Below are 13,670 nucleotides of genomic sequence, written 5' to 3'. Positions count from 1 at the left end.
AATGGAGATGGGGTGCTTACAATTCTATGAAAGACCGACTAATGTCCCCAGATTCAGAATATAGTCAAGAGAAAGAAATTGCCAGATGTGAACATCCAGACTATTTCAAAAAAGAGAATGCATGTTCAAATCAGAAAATAATTACCTAGTTCAGAAGTCCACGTACTGCAAGAAAGAAAATATTTGGATGCAAGTTTATTTACTGAGCTGGAATGTTCATTTTCAGATGTTTCATCACCATATTAGATAACATCATCAGTGAGCTTCCAGTGAAACATTGGTGTTATGGCCCACTTTCTATTTGTGTTTTGGTTTCCTTGGGCTGATGATGTCATTTCATGTGGTGATGCAATTTTATGTGTTGGTGATGTCATTTCCTGTGCTTTTTCTCAGAGGGTGATAGATGGGATCCAAATTGATGTGTTTGTTGATAGACTTCTGGTTGAGATGGTCTGAAAACAAATCTTCTAGCTCAGCAAGCAAACTTACATCCAGAACCTCAACCTGAGCTACAAATCTTCTCCAAACTTGCGAAAAGAAAATATTTGTTCCAACAGAGCAGACATCTTCCATGGTGAAGATTGAGGAGATTAAAGATCTTCCAATTAAAGTAATAGACAAAAATTGAGTTTAGAAGGAATGAACCCCTCTGTAAAAGACATCTTAGAGATTAAAAATGGAGAAATTGTTCACAGATTGATCAACATCAAGATCAAAAACAACATTGACAGTCACCAAGATATAACATTCTGACCAGTCTAAAGAAAAAGAACATTCTGAAAAAGCAGTCAGAAACATCCAGTCCACCTAGATTTTTGAAGACTGTGACTTGTGGGGAAATAGAGCTATGGCAAATGTAAAAGAAGTCATATACTTGAATGTATAATTGTTAACAACAGGGAAAAGTGCATGGTGAGAATTTATACATAGTACTAGTTCTGAAAGAATTAAGTTCTATCCAATTTGATGATATCACACAGTCTTTCAGTGAAGATTTGTCTGACAGAAGGTGTTGATAGAAATAGATGTGTTACCAATGTCTTCCACTATTCTTGAGCAATTGTACCTAATTAGCCAATGAAGTCTGTACCTATTGCTATTATGCAGCAAAATGTGTTTTAATATATATGTACCTCCTTTGTTAAGACTCACTGATGTGAGTCTACTGCAGATAATTGGACAGGCCCTTGGACTCAGCATAGAAAGGAGCATTGGCCATGAGAGAACAGTGGACACCACCAGGGCTGTTCACCTTATTATAATTTCCCATTAATTGTGAGATTGTATTTTTGTTACAGTGTACCACAGGGGCATCTGGCATAACTTAATTGTGGTTTTAAATAAGTAGAAAGGAGGATTAGGGTAGCACTACACTCCAGTCACAAACTGATAGCTGTTGGACAGAAATCAGAAGCAGAAAGTTGAGTTGCCTTTTCCTTTCCAAATTTACGACATTAAAGTCAATCCTAATGACCCTAATTTTGCTTCAACTGTGAACTCATCTTTCGAAATTCTGTAGAGTATAGACCCAACCATTCCTCTTGTGAGAATTTCTTTATCACCGGGATCATTCTTGCAAACCTCTTCTGGATCCCCTCCAACACCAGCACATCCTTCCTTAAGGGCCCAATACTGCTCACAATATAACAAATGTGGCCTGACCAAAGCCTTAGCAGTACATGCCCGTTCTTGTATTCTAGCCCACTTAATGAATGCTAACATTGCACTTGCCTTCCCAACTGCCAGCTGAACCTGCATGTTAACGTTAAGAGAGCCCTGAACCAGGACTCCTAAGTAACTTTGTACTTCATCTTTCTGAAGTCTTTCTCTTTTTTATTGTTTGTAACAAAGTGAGTGACCTCACATTTGTATTCCATCTGCCACTTCTTTTCCACTCTCCTAGCCCGTCCACAACCTCCCTGCCTCGTCAACATTACCTGTCCCTCCACCTATCTCTGTGTCATGTACAAACTTAGCAATAATACCTCAGTTACTTCAGATCATTTAAAGTGTAGCATAATTAGTTGTGGTCCCAATACTGGCCTCTACAGTCATTGGCTGCCATTTTGATAAATGTTATACTGGACTCGAAACATTGTGTTTTTTTCTCTACAGATAATGACAGACCTGCTGAGTTTCTACAGCATTTCTTGATTTTAATTCAGATTTCCAGCATCCACTCTATATTGCTTTTATTAAGTACATAATTAATTTGTACATGGCTAATTTTTAACATGTTTAGAAAAGCTCTGCATTTGGCCAGAATTTACGATAATCATCAAATTAACAGCTATCAGGTTCGCAAGCAATTCCATCACTACAATATCAACTGTTAATTAAAAAATAAATTTTATTTTATATGTTGTTTCTGACCACTTTTTTTACTGTTTTATCCAGAGTATGGCCACTAATATGGCCACAAATAAAAACATGTTTTTTCTTCATGTATGAATGGTTTTCTTTTCAAGCATTATAAAACATACCCAATTTAGTCCCTAGATTACCACGAAGGCAATGTGAAAATCACTCTAATTATTTACTATGTCAGATATAGGGTCTGGTAATTTTTGATTTTACTATTATCTAATTGGAGTGGCCACGCATGACTCTCTCTGGTATGTGATCTGTCACTTTTAGTTACAAAGCAAATAAAAGTTACTTTGTCAAGGGTTTTTGCTTCATCCTGAAATCATCTACTTAAGTTCAAAAACTAGACTGTGCAATTAGTTCAGAAAACCATCACAATAATTTCATAAACTTGGTTAAAATATGCAACATTCTGTTTATCAGAAAACCATAAAATGATGAAAACAGTGAATAAATCAGTCAGTCTCTGGAGAAGAGGAATTAATATTTCAGTTGTTTGATTTTTTTTTAAAGTCGTTGATCTGAAATCTTAAACTGAATTTTTTACTCATCGAAAGGATTTCAAGTAGTATCTAATAAGTGGCTGTTGTGCTGTCTATCCACTTGCCTCCAACTTGAGTGACGTTATTCAGGCTGGGGAGAGTAGGGAGATGCATCAGATGACTTACTCACCTCAGGGTTTAGTAAGATACTTGAGTAACCAACTAATGGCCATTTGAGGGTCTGATCTCATTACGGTCAATATTTTACTTGCAGCAGGAAAGACTTACAATATTTGGGAAACACAGAAGCTTAAACCATTCAGGCTGTTATCAGGGGGTGTGCTGTCAACTTTTCAGGACCCTGGGGCCATCAGTGGTACCGCCCAGATCATTACTCCCTATAACCCATGCACCAGTTTTGTGGATCCAGTCCTGCATTTGCCTCATCCCCATGTCCAGGGCCAGGCATGGCAAGTCAAGGAAGGGCACTGACCCTGAGTTCCTCAGCATAGTGAGACTGTCTGTACTGACAGCAGTGACCGCTGGTCCTGATAATGTGCTGGCCATTGAATCCCTGTTATCCAATTGGCAGGTAGGTCCCTAAATGACACCTTCTTGCTAAGACATAAACAGTAAACTTGACTTAAAACAAATAATTGCTATGGTGGTGGGGGCAGGGGTGTGTGTGGTGAGTACAGGGTTCAAGGGCAAGTGTGATCACTGCAAGTGAGCATGAAAGATTAATCTAACATTGTGTTCTAGTATTTAATTTCTGACTAAGTTATGAGAACACTTTGTGTTCTGTAATTGTCAGATTATTTGTCATTATGTTTAGGCTATGTTAGGTTTAGGAACTTTAACAACTGTTTTTAATTAGTGGTTGCTTTAAATTTTATAATTACAATGGAAGTATTACGACAATGGAAAGTGTCATGCAGTAATTCAAGAATAATCTTCGCTTCAACAGTGCAATGCAGGCATACAGTAGTGAAAGATTACCTTTCAAGATGAAAATAATAGAGATATGACAGGACAGATAATAGGTCTGTTAGAAAAAAAGACCATTTTGACAGCTTCTAAAGGGCTTTCTAAATTCCAGTGCTAAATGTGTATCCAGCATGCTCAGTTTCCAAATCCTCAAATGCTGACGACTAAGCTGAAGATCGATGTATACAGCTCTAAATCTTCAGACCTTAATAACATGGAAAGTGCATTATCAGGAGAAAGAACTGATTTTAAAAACTGCTATAGAGGCAGATCCTCAGATATATAAAAGAGTGACAGAAACTGTTTGACCTGCATTGTGTATGTGAAGATGAAGCTGAAGTTCAACCAAACAGATAGCTGTTCGTTATTCTATTCTGCGGCTTCATAAATTGGGGTTAATGCTGAAAGTCGGTTGGTGCTCTCAGGCATCATGCGCCTGCAAACACCATTTTGGTTCTAAAGCAGCACACACAATGCCGAAATTTTGCAGCCTTCATTCCTAGCTTTTGGTGAGCTGTTAGGATCTGAGCAAAATCTCTGATACGCAAAATAATGAATAAAACGTCATTCTGTACTCTCTGAAAATGTGCTATTATTGTCTGTTGAATGCCATGTATCATCTGGAAAAAAATCAGAACTTTGTAGGGGGCCATTGCACAGTCTGAAAGCATTAAGGGGCCAGCAGAACCAGCTTCTCATTTTATCGGTGGCCACCGTTTAATTAGCTGCCGTTGGAGTCTATTAAGGTCCTACAAAGGCTATTGGTAGCCACAGCTGAGGCTATGTCTAGAGGATGAGGTTCCCTAAATGGCAGAATGCTCACAAAGTCAGGTAATTGAGTCCTGGGAACATTAGCCTGCATTGAGCAGGACCTGGAGAGTGGGATTCCAATGTAAACAAGAGACATTGTTGTGACAGGAGTGACTATTCACATTTTGTCCCCTCTATGGACAAGAATGTCTGCAACAATCAGGCCCACTGGTATACCACCAATTTAACTGTCTCTCTCCCAAGTCAGTGGAGCCCCATTCCTAAGTACCTGCTTCCATATCCTCACATCAGGTATCAGTAAAACGTAAGTAGTGGCAGGAAGTAAGCCTTAATTAAACATGTATGTAGCTGATTTGAGCTCCAGCTGGATAGATTGGGTATTTGGCACTTCCCCATAACAAAATGGCAGCAGGAAGGCGGCAGTATGACCAGCTTCCTATCTTACCATTTTATTTTGCCAGTGTTCTCATTTGTACTCACCAAAACTCAATGCGGCATTTCAAAACAAAATGTGCTGCAATAGGCCAATTTTTTCAGTCAGATTGTTAGTCAGTTAATGAATTGCGTGAGGATCTGGCCACGAAAATCACCATATTCTAACACAATCGTTCTATTTTTCTATCCAACTGGTATGGAGGACAATTTTATTGTGTATGGAATTTCTTAGAGATGTGAAAATTTCTTACTTAGAAGAGTAAAGTAATTCAGGTGAATAACTGAAAGGCTGAAACAGGTTAATTTCTGATTATGCCTCTTTTGATTTCAGCCTCCCTTTTTCCAACAATATTTTGAATTTGATTTGCTTTCTCTGTTATTTGCTGTTGCTTGAGGATAATATTGATTTATCACTTTGCTTATTGATTTTATGCAACAGTATGTCCTGAGTTTAGCTATGGATTGCTAAGTTATTACATGAAAAATACTTAACAAAAGCCAAATAAGATGAAACATCTTTGCACTTCAACTTTAAAAAGGAGATTTGATTTTGATAGCCATAACGGATCACACTGACCTTTGATTCTTCAGTGCTGAATTTGAATCCATTCCAAAAGAGGAGGATTGAGTATTTTTGTGTTCGCTGGCACTAATCATCTCCATTGTGAAGTCAGTTCAGTCTGAATAGTGCAAATTCTGTGCACATTACAAAGCCAAGTAAAAGCATCCAAGCAATAGGAAATAGAAGTTAAAGATAATCAGAAACATAATACTGTGGATGTTTGAAAACTGAACTGAAACATCAAAAACAAAATATGTCTAATAACATCTGTGGAGAGGGAAGCAGAGTAAACTGGCTGAATTTTCCTGATCGTGGAGACAGTGGGATATGTGTTACAATTGTCCTCCATTTCCAGAGCTGCCTGGAACAAAATCAGTATCCACTCCAAGGAGGCAGGCAGTCAATTGGATTGCTGACTATCTTATTTACAGGCAAATTTTCAAAGATGATGGCAATGTCCCACCATCTGACAGTTCTCCACTGAGTGTAGAAATGGGAAGCTCAGTTGAGGTGGTTTCCTGGCCATAGGCCAACAGGCATTCTGAAGCAAATGCTGAATACTCAATAAGGAAACAGCCAGAAAGAAAGGAACAGCTGTTGCTAAAACCAGTCCTGTGGAGGAACCTCGATGGTCCTAACAACTTCTTCATCCTCAACTTGGTTGAAGGTGTAAATTTATTCATGCTGAATGATTTAATAATGCCCACCTCTCTTGGTGGGGACGGTAGTCATCTTGTCGTAATAGGTTGACGAATGTGAATTTGGCCAATTACGAGTCTCTTCCAGAATGCTGCACCAAACCCAATGACATGCTCATACTCAGGATTTCCATAAGGACTTGACGTCACTGAAAGTTCAGACCAATATGTTGGCTTGTACCTTTTTATCAGAACAGGAAAAAGTTTGCCTCTGTACTTAAAATCCGGTATGTAGCTGAGACAATGATAATATGTCAACATACCTTTTAGAGACGTGATTATGATGTCATCACAATATTATGGCCTGTGATCTAAGCATTTATAAATCTTGGACTCCATCTTAACCAGGGCCACTTGAAACTTAACATGCTGATGGAAACATCAACTCTTTGAAACTGAACAGCTTAATATTAGCCCAGACACATGTGACTATGAATGTAACATTAGTATATATTGACCCAATAAGCGCAGCTCCAAAAGTACTCAAACTTGATGCTATCCAGGACAAAGCAGTCTGCTTGATTGATACCACATCTTCAAGCATTCACTCCAACCACCACTGACACCAAGTAGCAGCAGCATGTACCATCTACAAGACGCACTGCAGAAATTCACCAAGTTTCTTTAGACATCACCTCTCAAACCCATGCCCACTACTATCTAGAAAGACAAAGGCAGCAGATATATGGGAACACTACCACCTGCAAGTTATCCTCGAAGCTACTCACTATCCTGATTTGGAAATTTATCACTGTTCCTTCGCTGTCACTGGGTCAATATCCTGGAACTCCTTCCTAATAGTATTGTGAGTGTACCTATACTAAATGACAACAGCTGTACATTAAATGAGCTCACCACCGCCTTTTCAAGGGCCAATAGAAATGAGTAATAAATGCTGGCCCAACCAGGAACACCCACATCCCAAGGATGACTTTGTTTTATAAATCAGCTGCAACAAATGTTGATTGCATTTTTCAATATTACATAATGGTGGAGCTGTTGTGGTACTGTGGTAGTGTTCCCACTTCTGGACCAGGAGGCTTGGGTTCGTACCCCATCTGTTCCAGAAATGTGTAATAACATCTCTGAACAGTATATTGTTTAAATATTCACTGATCATATCGCCCCTATTCTAGTTTTTTTTATGTTACAGCAGTACTTATGTTATCATTTATATCAGATAATGATATCTTGCTGGAGGGAAAAGTCAAAGTCTACAATAGAATGGGTGGAAAAAATTTAAATGACAGAAGGGATAATGTTTTAAACCAAAATGAAATGGTAATGGGACAAAAAAAAATAGAACTTGGCCAACAGGAGGTGTAGATGAGAAAAGCAACATCAAATGCAACAAATCACATTTAAAAATGATGTGGTTGACATTTTGTATTACCTATATTACATTTCATATCGGAAGTATTAATATTAATAAAACATTGTCTTGAAAGAAACAGTTTTATGTCTCAGCATTTACATTCCTGTATTATAATTAGCAAAAGTTCAAAGAGGAAAGATCAATTAGAAAAATATCTTAAATAAATCAGTAAAATTAAGTAAATGTTTGCACATTGAAGTCAATTAATCCTTCAACAGCAGATTAATATCAGATTGTTTGGCATATGCATAATCATGTAGGAAACTGGAAAGAAATTCTCTAACAATAAGCTGATAGTCACTATTGTTAACCTGAATACTTTAGGAGTTAAACTATATATAAAATGATTCAATTTGATACTGTGAATTTGAAATATGGGCAAAATTAATGTATTTATCTAGTTTTCACCAGGGATTACATTTTAATTTAAATACATATGCAATAAAAGCATTCAGACTTTTTTGATTTTGTAACATCTTTTTATATTAAACATAATCTATTCAATTAATGCCATCCAAATGCCCATCTGTACAATAATTAAATTCAAGCTACTGGTAATGGCACTCAATAACGGACAAACATAAACTGTTTCACATTCCAAACTGATAATGACTCTGGAGTCATATAATCCAGGATCCTTCCTGTGAGGCTGACTGCTGGGCTGATGAATTTGTTATAATTCACACTGCATAACCTTCTTGTGATTACCATGCATCTAAAAGATCTGTTTATATCTGAAAATTTTGAAATGTTAACTTACTAAATAGGGTAACAAATTAGTTTCTCATTAAGACCGACCAGGATTTTAAATAAAATAATCTATTTCCATGCAAATTCTAGATTTATTTCAGTAGGTTTTGGTTTTTGCCTCATTGTATTTCTTTTTGCCATTAGTTAGTTATGACCTGACTTTGATTCTAGTCTGAAATCTGACCCAGAATCTGATATTCTGTGTGACTGCACCAGAGATAAACCATTCCCTCACCTTCTCAGTTTGTTTGCAGGTTGTGAAATGGACCACACCATCCTTCTCTAATGTCTTCCAGCTTTTGAGACTGCTCACACCTGGTTCTAGTCTTACCTATCCAGAATATCAACCACAAACGATTCCCATCCCATTATTAAATATCACACAACACCAAGTTATAGTCCAACAGGTTTATTTGGAAGCACTAGCTTTTGGAGCTCTGCACAATCACCTAATGAAGGACCAGCACAACCATCTGATGAAGGAGCAGTGCTCTGAAAGCTAGTGCTCCCAAATAAACCTGTTGGACTATAACCTGGTGTTGTGTGATTTTTAACTTTGTCCACCTCAGTCCAACACCAGCACCTCCAAATCATGACATCCCATTCTTGCACTGTTACTTCTGGGATCTCCCAACAATCTACATTTGGTTCCTGCTGTTTCTCAATTACATGCTCTACCATCTGTACCTTCTTTAAAAAATGTGAGATTTTTAGAGTCTTACATAGTCTAGTGCGTGCAAGAATAGCCATTTTCTTGTCTAACTTGAAAAGTCTTGCTAAGGAAGCCAAGATTACTTTAATGCTTCTCTGCAACTTGTCGCACGTTTTAAGACTAGATTCCATATCACTATAATGATTATTGGAAGTACTTAGCCCTAAATCTGTCTCCCATGAGAACTCAGGAAGAAGACTCACTTCTGAAATGAAGTCATACAAGACTTGAAATGCTAACTCTGTTTCTCTCTCCACAGATACTGTCAGACCTACTGAGTTTCTCCGGCATTCTCTGTATTAATTCAATTCATTGCCGAACTTGGAATCTCTCATTTGTCCTCAACAATGGTAAAACTATCTTGTTTACTTCCTCATTTGTGTTTAATTTTACTCATCCATGACTTGTTGGCAACACTGGTTATGCCAGCATTTATTGCCTTTTTCTCTGCAACTTGCAGAACGTGGTAGTAAGCTGCTTTCCTGAGCCACTGCTGTCCTCTGGGTGGAAGGACAGCTACAGTGCTTGTCCAAAACATCGATTTTCCTGCTCCTCAGATGCCGCCTGACCTGCTGTGCTTTTCCCGCGCCACTCTAATTTTGACTCTGATCTCCAGCATCTGCAGTCCTCACTTTTGCCTTCTTGGGATTTTGACCCACAAAAATGAATGATGATATGATTCCAAGTCAAGATGGTGTGTGACTTGGCAGGAACCTGCAGTTGGTAGTGTTCCCATTCATTATTTACCTTGTTCTTCTGGTGGTGGTGATGGGAAGGGGGTGGGGTGGGGGTGGGGCGTGTGGGGGGGGGGGGGGGGGTAGGGAGAGACGGGAAGTTGGGTTGGAGATAAACATTGCATTTTGGAAGGTGCATTTTAAAGAGCATGGATGAGTTGCTGCAGTGCAACTTGTAGATTGTACACACTGCTGTAACTGTATATCAGTGAATGTTGAATGTGGTGGTTGAGGTGCCAAACAAATGGGCTGCTCTGTCCTGGATGGTATCATGCTGCAAGTATCCATGCCAATGGAGAATATTCCATAAGACTCTGGATGTATCTTGTTGGTGAACAGTCACTGGGGAGGCAAGAGGTGAATTATTCACTTCAGCACTCCCAGCTTCTGGCCTGTTTGTGTAGCCATTGTATTTATATGGCTCAACCAGTTCAGTTTCTGGTCAGTGATAATCTCCAAGATGTTGATAGTGGGGGATTTAGCAGTAGTAATGACATTGAATGTCAAGGGATGATGGTCAGATTCACTTTTGTTGGTAGTAGTGGTCATTGCCTGATGTGTGTGATACGAATGTTACTTGCAACTTGTCAACTCGAGTCTGGATATTGTCTATTTCTTACTGTATTTGGACACGGACTATTTCAATAACTAAGGAATCACAGGTGGTGCTGAATGTAGTGCCATTGACAGCGAGCATCAACATTTCTGATCTCATGGTAGACAGAAAGTCATTGATAAAGCAGCTGAAAATGGTTTGGACCTAGGGCACGAACATGAAGAACCCAAGCACTGATGTCCTGGAGCTGAGATGGATGAACTCCAACAACTCAATCAACTTCCTTAATGTCAGTTTTGACTCTAACTGGTGGAGAATTTTATTATATTCCTATTGACTTCAGTTTGCTAGGACTATTTAATACCATACACAGAGGAATACAACCTTGATTTCAATGGCAGTCATTCTCTGCTCCTCTCTGGAATTCAGCTGTCTTGTATATCATTGGACCAAACCTATAATGAGTTCAGAAGCTGGGTGGTGCTGATAGAACCTAGACTAAAGTGATTCCTGAAGAAGGGCTTATGCCCGAAATGTCGATTCTCCTGCTCCTCAGATGCTGCCTGGCCTGCTGTGCTTTTCCAGCACCACATTTTTCAACTCTGGACTCCAGCATCTGCAGTCCTCACTTTCTCCTAAAGTGTTTCTTTGTATTTCTTTGGAAGTGCTACTTGAGATCACTCTTGACCACTAATTTCATCACATTTCTGATGATTAAAGGTAGATGGATGGGGCCGTAATTGGCCTACTTGGATTTGTCCTTTTTTTTGTGCATAGGTCAAACCTGGGCAATTTTCCATAATGTTTGGTCAATTTCAGTGTTGTAACTGCACTATTACAAATTGGTGAGGGATGAAGCTAATTCTGAAGCACAAGAATATAATAGTATAATCTGAATATTGTCATGGCCAATAGCTCTTGCAGTATCCAGTATCTTCAGCTGTTTCTTAATATAATGTGCGTGAATCAAATTGGTTGAAGACTGGCATCTGTGAAACTGGGGACCTCGGGTGGAGGTTAAGATGGGTCATCCACTCAGCAGTTCTAGCTGAAAACAGAGAAAAATTCTTGAAGCTTATATTTTGTACTAGATTCCCTCTTCATTGAGAATGCTTCTACTTGTGGAGCCTCATCCTCTTGTGAGTTTCTTAATTGTCCTGCACCATTTCATTTACAATTGGATTTGGCATGACTGTAGAATTTAGATGAATCTATTGGTTGTGGGATTGCTTAGCCTTGCCAATTACATGCTGCCTCTATCGATTGGCATGTAAGTAGTTCTGCGATGTGATTTTAGCAGCTTGACACCCCATTTATAGGTATACCTGGCATGTCCTCCTGCAATCTCCATTGAGTCTGAGTTAATTTCATTCATTAATGGTCATACTAGAATGGGATTATGCTGGTCGATGAACCATCAAATTGTGGTTAAATTGAATTGTACTGTGGCTGACGGCCTCATAGATGCCAACCTTTGAGTTGCTAAGTCTGCTCAAACCTGTACAATGGTAGTGTCTCAAAACACATTGGAAGGTTTCCTCATTAAAAAGATGTGATTTTGTCTCCACAAGAACAGTTCAGTGAGCACTTTGACTGATTCTGTCAAAGATGGACCTATCTGCTACTGGTAGATAATAACGCAAGATTGCAGAGAACCAGGAATATGACCTATTTGACCTAATCAGGGCTACCTCACCATTCTGCTGAGGAATATTTTCAATAATAATTTGTGAATTAATTGCATACATACAAACATCCAAATTAGAAGCAGGAAAAAGCCATTCAGCCTCAGGAGACTGCTCTGTTACATACTGAGATCATGGCTCATCTGATTGTGGTCTCCACTCATTTTCCTGTGTACCCTGATAAAGTTCAACTCATTTATTTTTAGTCAAGAATCAAACTACTTTTGCATTAACGGTATTCACTGACCCTTCCTTCACAGCTCTCTAGGGAAGAGAGTTCCACAGACCCTTGACTGTCTGAGACAAAGATTCTCCTTATTTCTATCGTAAATGGGAGGCCCCTTATTTATAAACTGTGCCCCCTCTTTCTAGTCTACCCCACAAAGAGACACATCCTTTCAGCATGCACCCTGTCAAATCCCCTCAGGACCTTGTATGTTTCTGTAAGATAATTTCTCATTTCTCTAAACTCCAGTGGATACAAGTCCAGTATGCCAAGCTTTCCTGAAGAAGGGCATGTGCCTGAAACGTCGAATCTTCTGTTCCCTAGATGCTGCCTGACCTGCTGTGCTGTTCCAGCAATAAAGTTTCAGCTTTGATCTCCAGCGTCTGCAGACCTCACTTTCTCCTCCTGATAAGATAACACCCTCATTCCTTCTATCAGTCAAGTGAAACTTTAGGCATTGAAGGATCAATAGATATGTTTAAGGAATATTTCAATTGCAAACTTAATGTAGCCGTGCCGCACTCCAGAAAAACTTAAAAGGCTGTGATGGGATATAGACTTGATTTTTAAATTGCTGAAAGCAAATGGCAACATGATGTGAGCAGGTGGTTTAACGTTGACTGTGATTACAGTTTCAAATGACATGCATACAAAATTAGCAAAGAAGATTAGACATTAGAAAATTTATTCGTTCCCACAGAGTAGTCACTTGGAGTACCCCTCTACCCAAAATAGCTAACATCGCATTGGTTCTTTACAACAAAATTCTGGCAGAGACCTAAGAGCATAGATGAGAATATAGAGAGCAAGCGAAAGCGAATGGACTGTTTCAAAACAGCTGACATGACTTCGAAAAGGCTAAAATTCAAAAGTAACTCTGAGCATAGCCCTATGTCTAGCTCACTTCTTCAGAATAACTGCTTATATTAAATGTTTTTATTACATGGTTCTTGGTTTTAGGAATCTCATTCTGCAATTTACCATTCCAGTGAAAATAAATATGCAATATCTATAGCACTTAACAACAATTGTTATAGATCATAAGCTGAGAGATGAGGTTAACTTCAGGTTCAGCCTAATACCTTATTATACAAATATTCTATCACTTTTACTGCAGGGATTAACTAATGTACATTTTGGCACAATTCCTGCAATTTTGAGCCCACTGTAATAATTCCATCGAAGCCAAAAATAGTTTCTTTTGGAAGATTAACACATATTTTAAATAATAATATAGTTATTACTGAGTCTACGCTCATGAAAGTTACTTTGAGCTGTTAGAAAAGTAATGATATCCGAATGGGAAATCAAATGTATGGCTTCATCCTGC

This window comes from Chiloscyllium plagiosum, unplaced genomic scaffold (genome assembly GCF_037043375.1).
Source record: "Chiloscyllium plagiosum isolate Xiang-an unplaced genomic scaffold, Cpla_swu_hap1 HiC_scaffold_15, whole genome shotgun sequence".
NCBI lineage: Eukaryota > Metazoa > Chordata > Chondrichthyes > Orectolobiformes > Hemiscylliidae > Chiloscyllium > Chiloscyllium plagiosum.
Note: the sequence above shows the minus strand (reverse complement) of the source record.